Below are 9,762 nucleotides of genomic sequence, written 5' to 3'. Positions count from 1 at the left end.
GGGTGAGTATGATTTTTTTTTTTTTTTTTTTTTTTTGCGATTCCTGATCTTCTCTTTAAGAGCAGGTTTGCCTGGAGGGAGCTCACTCCTCCTTAAAGGTACAGGGACACACTGGACATCCAGCAAGAGCACAATGGCAGCTGAAGGCATTTAAATGTGTTCACATGCCAAATCCAGTGAACAAGCTATACAAGAATATGACAACCATCCCAGTTTATAATTATTATTACAGTAAGGCCAATGTACAACACAAACATACATTTTCCAGCACACTTACCAGCTAGCCTGCAAAAATAAAAAAAAATTGACCCTGTCTATCAATTCACATTAAAAACAGAAGATTTAGTTGCACAAATGTGTATATACCGTATTTATCAGCGTATAACACGCACTTTTTTCCCCTTAAAATCAGGGGAAAATCATGGGTGCTTGATATACGCAGATCCCCCGCCGATTGTGAGCCTTTTGGCGGCTTTCAGTCGCTCTCGGCGGCTTTCGCCCATTCTCGGCCGCTCTCGGTGGCTTTCGGCCATTCCCGGCGGCTCTCGTAGTCCCCCTAAAGATGGACACTGACAAGGCTGCAGATGGACACTGACAAGGCTACAGATGGACACTGACAAGGCTGCAGATGAACACTGATGAGGCTGCATTGATGGGCGTTTAAATGTAAGTTTTTTTCCTTAAACTTCCCTCCTAAAAGTTTTTCTCCTTAAAATTCCCTCCTAAACTTGGGGTGCATGTTATACGCCAGTGCATGTTATACACCGATAAATACAGTATATATATATATATATATATATATATATATATATATATATATTAGTGTATATTAGTCTATATATTAGTCTACTACAGTAAACAATATCTTAATACAAATTTTAAAAACACTTATTATCTTCTCATTGTATCCCCACATTATCCAGCTGCTTGTGAGCTACTTTCCCAAACTTCCTGTTGGGGAGCATGCACACCATGAACAATGTCAGGGATATAGCACACCAATCACCAACACTACTGTTTGGTCTTTTCCCAAAACATACTTGGGAGATACATACAGAATGAAACTTTTAAGGTGGGTGATCTCTCAAAAAAATAAAATGACAAACAAGTGAATTAAATATAATCCTTTATTATTGACCAGCCCTGGACTGAACCATGACCTTTAAAAACAAGGCTATAATAGCCAGCACATGATTAAAAACAAGGCAGAATCTAACAGAGTACAAAGACAGGTACAAATTACATGGATGTTAGAACACAACCCCACTAAGTTACAACACTGCTGTATACGTTGTTACATACTAAATCAAAATTATCTATAAGGGAATATTAATTACATTATATATAAGGCTTTTCCAGGGGAGAGGTAATTGACACACTATCTCGATGTCATGTCCTAATGATTCCAGAGCAGGTCAGGTAGAAGACCACCTGCCATGGAGACAAAAAAAAAATGGATACATTTCTGCGGAATATTAAGCTAAACTATACCCTTGATTTAAAACACCTATGTTACACTACTGATAGGTGATCCAAACTTGCATCCTGGAGTTCAGCTTTAAGTTTTTTTTATAAACTTCTTTAAACATTTACTTCAGTTATCTCTAAGATTTGCAGTTGGCTGCTGGGGGACACTAGGAATAAGTTAAAGTATAACTGAATTACATTCGTTGGATCTGGAAAGTCAATTTAATTACAAAACAAAAGCCTGAATCCCTGGTTTACACAATTTCTTCTAGGTAAATGACCACTCTTCCTTCATTCTCTCCAATACCCTGTTAGAGGTACGACGTATCACCACAAAGCAAACCAGGCATCATTTCCTGTTTGCTGTTGGATCCCTTATATTTGCTTATATCTGCTTATACTAATAGTGCTGTGATGCATTTTTAAATTGTATTGCCCCTTTTACACGGGACAGATTAGATGTGAATTCCATTTCAGTCAGCAGGGGATTTGCTCACAGATCCCCTGCTGATCTGAGCAGAGCAGATAGATGACACATCCATGTATGCTCAGTTTCTGCAGAGCAGACATGGACAGAGCCCGCTCTGCTCTATGGGTGGCCAGAAGTAAACAGACTGCGCTGTCCAGTAACACCAAACTACCCTCCAATCTACCTAAACAGAAGAGGATGGATCCCCCTCCATTTTTTCCAACTGCATCAAACCCGAAGTTAGGCAGGTGTAAATGTACACAAATCATAGGGATGCATAGACTTTCTGATTAGGTCCACCTAAAAAACTGACAGGTGGACCTGATCGGAGGGCTCATGTGAAAGGGGCATAAGTGTGTTTGTATTTATTTGCCATATATGACCATGGCCATTAGCCATATAAAAGCAATATTACATTATTAAGTAGTGGCGGCCGATGCTTAATATATTGGGGGGGCGGCAAACTAACACCAAACCCCCCTCTCCCCCACGGGATCGCACCCCCACCCCCCCAATGACAGAACGTGAATGTTGCGACTGTAACCCCCCACCACCTGTGGGAGACAGAGGGGAATGTGGCGATCGACCAACCCCCCCGCACGCACGCGGGAAACGGACGGCGGCGATCAGGGCATTACCTTCGGAGTCAGGGGGAATGAAGAGCTGGCCGTTGATTTTCCTCCCAATCGAACAGGAAGTGTGTCCTGAGACAGAATTGGCCAGGGAGTCCTAAGACTCCCTGGCCAATCGGGTCACAGGAACTGCTTCCTGATTGGCTGGGAGGAGAATCAGAAAGACAATATCGAATATTAATTCGCTATTGTCACACAAGTGGGTGGGCTTACTGTGCCCTGAGCCCACACTTTTTTGAAGCCAATTAGAGCCTCATAAATCCATGTATCTGGCGTGCGTATGTAGATTAGGGGGCTAGATGTATGCGCCCTGCACTGTAATTTAGTAGCCTTTCTTACAGGTGCTTCTGATTCAAACTGGGGTCATTCTGGATGCCTATGGAACTGTAAAGGAGAGATGGCCACTACAGAGAATTTGCATTGCTTGATTAAAGATTACGTGGGACCTTCTGTGACAAATGGTTATAAGCAGGGCTTGACAAATTTGCTTTGAATTTAGGAGCCTGGTAAAAAAGAGCCCATTTGTGCGCTTGTGTGGCGATATGTAACAATATGTAAAAGACTATGCATGTCTCCCCTGTGCTCCATTGAATACAATGCAGTGCTGATCACACTACATGACATTCTTTCCTGGACACGTTGGCTGGGGAAACTGTCAACAGGGCCCCAGAAGTGACGTCATACACATCGCTTATGGTTTAGGAACAAGATTTACCTGCGTGTGTGGAAGCAATTGGGCAGCAGTGGAGCCGCCCGAATCCTTCCACCTGACAAGTTATCCCTGCTGCTTGCTGGCAGTAGGGCAAAATGTAGAAAAGAACTACCTGCCTGGTGCCCAGAACTACATGTCCCAGGTGTCGTGCAATACAAATTGTGCATCCCTGCAAGAGTGAATGGGGCTGACAAAAGCCCAGGTGCCAGGATGCAATTCGCCATGATAACCTGGTGCCTGGGATTTGTCAAACCCTGGTTATACTGTAAGTATCTGGTGAGTTTTTGTTGTTGTCTTTTTGTTTCAGAGTGTGAATCACACTGGGAGGAAGAGTTTTGGGAAATCCACCTTATTTGGATATTAACTGTTATGCATATGAGACTGTATCCTTTTGGGTCTCACAACTGTTTATATATTGACACACATGTATTTTGACTTTTTGGTGAAAAATTTTATTTGTCATTTCACAAATAACTATGTACTATAATTTCATCATTTTTTATCATCTAAAAGTGCACTATTCACTTAAAATAGTAGCTTTTCACAAATAACATAGGTTTAATTATGGCTACTAAATCGAAAACATCGCCCTATCAACTAGAAAATTGGGGCAGAAGTTTTGAGGCAACTATGGACTCTTGTGGTACGGCAAAGACTCACATAAACATTGGTTACAAAAGTATAAATTTATTAAGACAACAATAACATAGGTTTATTAATTTGGGTTTGATACAGTTGGTTTTTACACTTTTCTTTCTTTACCATAAATATAATATGCGGTATGAATGGGATGAAAATGCACTGGATTACACCAGAAGTAGTGCATGCACTACTTTTAAAAACACACTGCAACCAGATTGCATGGTACTTCAGTATTATGTAATCTGGTGCAGGCAAACACACTGAGTTTGGGGTGTCGTTAGAAATCTATTGACATCCACAGAAGAAATTACACCATGTGTAATTTTCACTGTTGATAAAGTGAACCAACATTTGCATCAAACAATATTTTGCAGGATAACCTCCTGTTTTTTTTTGTTTTTTATCCCCCTGCAAGTGAATTGGCCATTTGAAGTTAATAAAAATGAAAATGCCCTCTTGAGTAGATCCTCTTCTTAGTTTTCAACTAAGTAACACCGACAGTTGATATTCTCTATAAATTTGTTGCTCACAACTGTCTTTATCAAGCCTTTATTTCAAAACAGTTTATCAGCTAAAAAATATTGGTAGAAATAATTTATTAAACGGTAACAATTCCTGAGAACTTCACTAACAGTTTTATATTTAGATGAATGACAGTAATTCTATATAATTTTCCCTTTACTAATTAGATGGAAAATAACACATAGTCATTCTTAGTGTTATTCTTTCAAAATAAATAGCAAATAGGTGTTATTTTCTAGCTTTTACTGGAATAGAAGTAAAGGGTGTGAGGTTGATTAACTAAAGGAGTTGAAAATGTACACTCAAAGAACAGTTTTGCATCCTTAGGTGCATAAGATACTGGTAATTCTTGCCATTGGGGACACAGGCAACAATAAAAACCAGACAGACATTCTGACCCTTCCAGCTACACTTCAATACCACCACACAATGCCACACCACAATACCACCACACAATGAGTTAAGTATTCAAATATTGTATTTCTCTAGAAGCTTTGGAGAACACTTTTACCAGGGAATTGTATTATTCATATAGTGATGAGTGGCGTACCAACCGTTAATCAGCTGGTTGCAATATACCTGAACTGATATATTTATGTTTTAAATTGACTATATTTGCCTTTTGAAAGAGAGGGGTTTGTGTGACTTTATATGAAGCACATAACTAAATTAAACGAACCAATAATTGTAAAATAATAGATGTTTATTATTACATTGGGCATACATAACATGAAACAGTAAAAAATATATATAGTAGGTCACAATAGATATAATTTAAACATTTCATAAATATATATACAATTAGTCCAACGTGATACACATTGAAATGGACCTTAGGTATGTAGACCCAAGGGTGAAACTTGGTAACATATAAACATGATAAAAAATGATGGAAATGGTTTGTTATAATAAAGTATATAATAGAATTAAGATGTTGCACATGGTTACTGTGAGCATCATAGGAAAGCACTATGCGTTTTGTGGTCATAGTGCCACTCAGCAGGAGCAGATGTGGATTGGAAGTATCTATAATAAAGTAAAAATGCCAAGATAGCAAGATGGTAAATATAAAGGGGAAGTAGAAAAACAAGAAGAAAGAGGGGGAACAACAACAGATCCCAAACACTCTTACCTAACTGTAGTATATGGATAAGATATATTTGCCTTTTGTTTTATTATCAAATAATTAGTCCACCTATTTCAGTTTTCGATGGTCACAAGCATGCTGACTTTACCACTTGACTCTTGGGTTTCTCAAGGCCTCCATTAGTAAGTTCTACTTGCTGTAGTTCTGTGTTCTGCTGGATAAGTAAGAAGATAACTAAATGAGTCTTAGTTTGGATTCTATACAAGGTAGCAAACATGTTATGTTGGTGGCGCTAGGAACTCAAGTGCAGAAATTCCACCTACCGTTCCATTTGTCCGGGGATGAAAAGTGACATACCCAATATATTTGGGTATGGGGGAGCATGTGATACATTCCTATAACTCCCATGTGACAACACTGATGCTTAGCATTCGGTTGCTCAGGCACCCAGCCCTGCCAGGTTGACGATTATCGGCATTGCGGAAACTCTGACAAGAATGCCTTCTCCTTGTTCATGTGTGTGAATGGAGTGGTGAAGGAGTGAAGAGAAGGTGAGTATAAACAGATACAATGACTCACATTTAATGAACCTGTTTTATCTTACTTAAAACAAACTGACACTGATACTAATTAAAAAAATAATAATTATGCCCCCCCCAAAAAAAAATACTGACCCTGACCTTGACCCAAACACTAACCCTGGTACTGACCTAGATCAAACTTTGATCTAGGTTTTTTTTTTTATTTTATGTTTTTATTATTATTTTTATTACTTAATTAATTTCTTTTTTTACACACACTTTTTTTTTTTACTCTGCACGGACAGAGAGAGATACAATGTATCTCTCTCCTCCATTCACAGAAAAAGAAAACACGGAATGCGCTTCACAGTGACTGATCACTGTGATAGCTAATCAGAGGCTATCACAGCGATCAGATGACCTGGAATCGGGAGTTCCGTGTCCCGATCCTTAGTACGGGGTCAGGGGCACATGGGGAGACCCTGGTCACTGTGCTGGGAGCGTGCCGTGTGGCTCCCTCCCAGCACAAAGGTAGATACGCAAATATGTGGCCCCACGGCAAAAAGCCCAGTACAGTGGGGCTGCATATTTGTGTGACGTTGGCGTGAAGGGTTTAAGAACCAATGTTGCTATTTTGCAACTTATATAATTTAATGATGGTATAAGGCCTCTTGCACACTGGACGTTTTGCTAACACCCCTAGACTCCTTTCCTTCTGGCAGCAACGTTTTGGCAGAAAAACTGCTTGACACTTCAAAACCTGTGTACCGTATTCAGACGTGTCAGGAGCTTAAGTGTTAATTCATTAATTAATTTCCCTGACCAGAATAATAATTTCTTCTGATCATTGAAATTAACTGATCTTCAAGCGTTAAATGTGCCTAGCGTTAACGCACGTTTAGACGCGTCAAGCATTTTTCTGCCAAAATGCCGCTGCTCCTGGATGCACTGCTTGTGGGTTTATTTTCTGCCTCTGACCACCTCTGCCTCTAAACTCCTCTAAATTCCTATGTGTGTATGGACACATAGGCTGTCATGCAGTGGCATTTAGAGACTGAAAAAAAAACAAAAAAAAAAAAAACAACCATGGGGGCAGCAGAAAAAATGTCCAGTGTGCATGAGACCTCAATGTTAAGGGCATAAGACTTGTACAATGTTCCCAATACCAGGATAAAACCTACCTCTTTCACTGTAAATGACATGTTATGGTCAATATTCTGAGCGTTGTATTTCCCTAAGTCCATGTTATCTCTGTCTGCAGTTATCACAATGCATTCTTTGATGTCCCAGTTTTAATGAACTTCCCGTTTAGCTTTCAAATTCTAGAGCTTATCGGATTGAAGCTAAAAGGCAGAATGTAGAGCTCATGAAATTGGTTTGCTTTCAAAAGATAGGGAAGCCATACTGACTATATCATAATCACCTCCGTGAAGCCGTGGAAAATCACTGTATTTTGATTTCACATTGTGCCCACTCGATAAGAAACTATTTTGGTGTTCCATTGTTTTGCTGTTGGATTGTTTGCTAATTTGCGTTTTTGTTTTATATTGTTTCTACTTTCTCTTGACTCAACTGTTCTGTAAATAGCAATATTTAGTGTACCATTTAATTAGTTTTTTCAAAAACAATAAGCAATTAATATTTGATGTGTGATTCTCCTAGAACATATCAGCAATGTGTGGGCCGTCGGAACTGCACTATTCTTTGTTTATTTACAGGCATCCAGGCAGGGCTGGCTCTAGCCTGTCTGATTTAGGGCTGCAGTAAAAAATGTCTGAGGGGCAGAGGATGAGAGGTCAGCAGGGCAGAGAATACGGTCAGCAGTTTGTAGGGCAGTGTACAATAGACATTAGCTTGCAGTGTACAGGGGTCCGCAGGGTGCAGGACAGGGGTCAGCAAACCTGAGGGCAGGGGTCAGCACAGCTGTGGATAGGGGGCAGTAGAGCTGGGGACTGGGGTCAGTAGGGTGGAGGACAGGGGTCACTTCCAGCAGGGCAGAGGACAGGGGTCACTGCTGACAGGGCAGTGGGCAGGGTTCACTGCTGGCAGGGCAGAAGATAGGAGTCACTGCTGGCAAGGCAAAAGATAGGAGTCACTTCTGGCAGGGCACTCAGCAGAGTTCCTTCCCCCATCCCTACACATAGCTGAGATCAGATTCCTTTACACACAACTACAATCTGCACAGTGCATAAATGGTTACTGTAGCCTCGCTGGCATTCCGACCAGAGGATGTCACAGGTCAGAGCTGCAAAATAGAAGCTACACATTGTGTAGCTTGTGTGTAAGGGAATCCAATCTCAGATATGTGTTGTGTGGGGAGGATGAGCTCTGCTCTCAAAGCCCAAGCTGTGTGCAGAGCAGGGATGGGAGAGATGCCCAATTCCTGGCAAAGAATGACTAATTTCTACAAAGATCTTCTAATAGGGGGATGAGATGGTAGCACCCTTTCATCGCTCCCCACAAGTGCTGATGAACAGACTAGACAGGATAGCATACAGATAATATTAAACTTGGATATTTCAAAAGGTAACACTGATTTGCAAATATGCATACATGCACATTTTTTGACTTGTGTGTATGCATTCTTTATGATCCCTGATAGTTTTTTTATCATGTCTTAGATATTTAGACAGTTGTCACCGAAACAGATATTCCCGTTGTAGAATATGTAGATATCCCTTTACCTCTTTCTTTCAGTGACAACTGTAACATTTATGATTTCACATCGCTTTCTGTACAAGAGGGGACAAAGACAGCAATACAAACCTGAGTTTCTAACCTTTTCCTACTTCATCTAAAAAAAAAGATTAATTAACATACATTTTAACAATATGGTGGGTCATTCCTGCTTCTCCATGGGTTGACATTATGGCATAATTTCCACTGGTATTGATACATTAATCGTAACACAATCACAAAGAGAGAAAGAGAGGGTGCAGTAACAATTGCAGCCTATGCAGAGCATTTGCAGACAGAGCCAAAGAGAGTTTATTCAACGTTAATCTTTCTTTTTCAGCACACTTTAGCAAAGGCTGTATATGTTAACACCAAGACTCCTGACACTTATGACACTCTAGTATTAGCATGCGGAGACTGCTAGATCCTGCAACCTGAAGTTGAAACTGCCAATTCTTCAGGTTGGCAGGAGCCCATTGAGGACTAATTGTACCCTGTTATGGGCTCCAGGCAGCCATCTTGGGGAAGACGGCATATCCTATAAAACACCAAAATCCCATGGGATTTGGGCAGCCATCTTGACACAGAATTAAATAAAAAAGAGATTATGGGGTTGATTTACAGCAACTAGACTGTGCACTCTGCAAGTGCAGTTGCTCCAAAGCTTAGCAAATGAGGTAAATGTTCACTTTGCAAAGAATACCCAATTACATGCAAGGAAAATAAAAACAACAGCATTTTTGCTTGCACATGATTGGATGATGGAAGGCAGCTGAGCTTTTGCTCATTTACTAAACTCTGGAGCCCCTGTACTTTGCGAACTGCACAGCCTATTTGCCATTAGTAAATCAACCGCTATGCATCATTCCATGTGTCCATAGTGTGTGAGTAAGATAGGGACAGACTCTGATGCTTAGGGAGAGAATAAGAACAGTGTTAGGGAGATGCACTTTATGAGGAGGGAAAGAGTATGCTTCTCCTCTATTAGCTTCCTGGGACAGTCTCCCACTGGCAGCCAGATATCTTCAAGGACG

Source organism: Aquarana catesbeiana, linkage group LG05 (assembly GCF_042186555.1).
Source record: "Aquarana catesbeiana isolate 2022-GZ linkage group LG05, ASM4218655v1, whole genome shotgun sequence".
Taxonomy (NCBI): Eukaryota; Metazoa; Chordata; class Amphibia; order Anura; family Ranidae; genus Aquarana; species Aquarana catesbeiana.
This window is presented reverse-complemented; position numbering follows the sequence as displayed.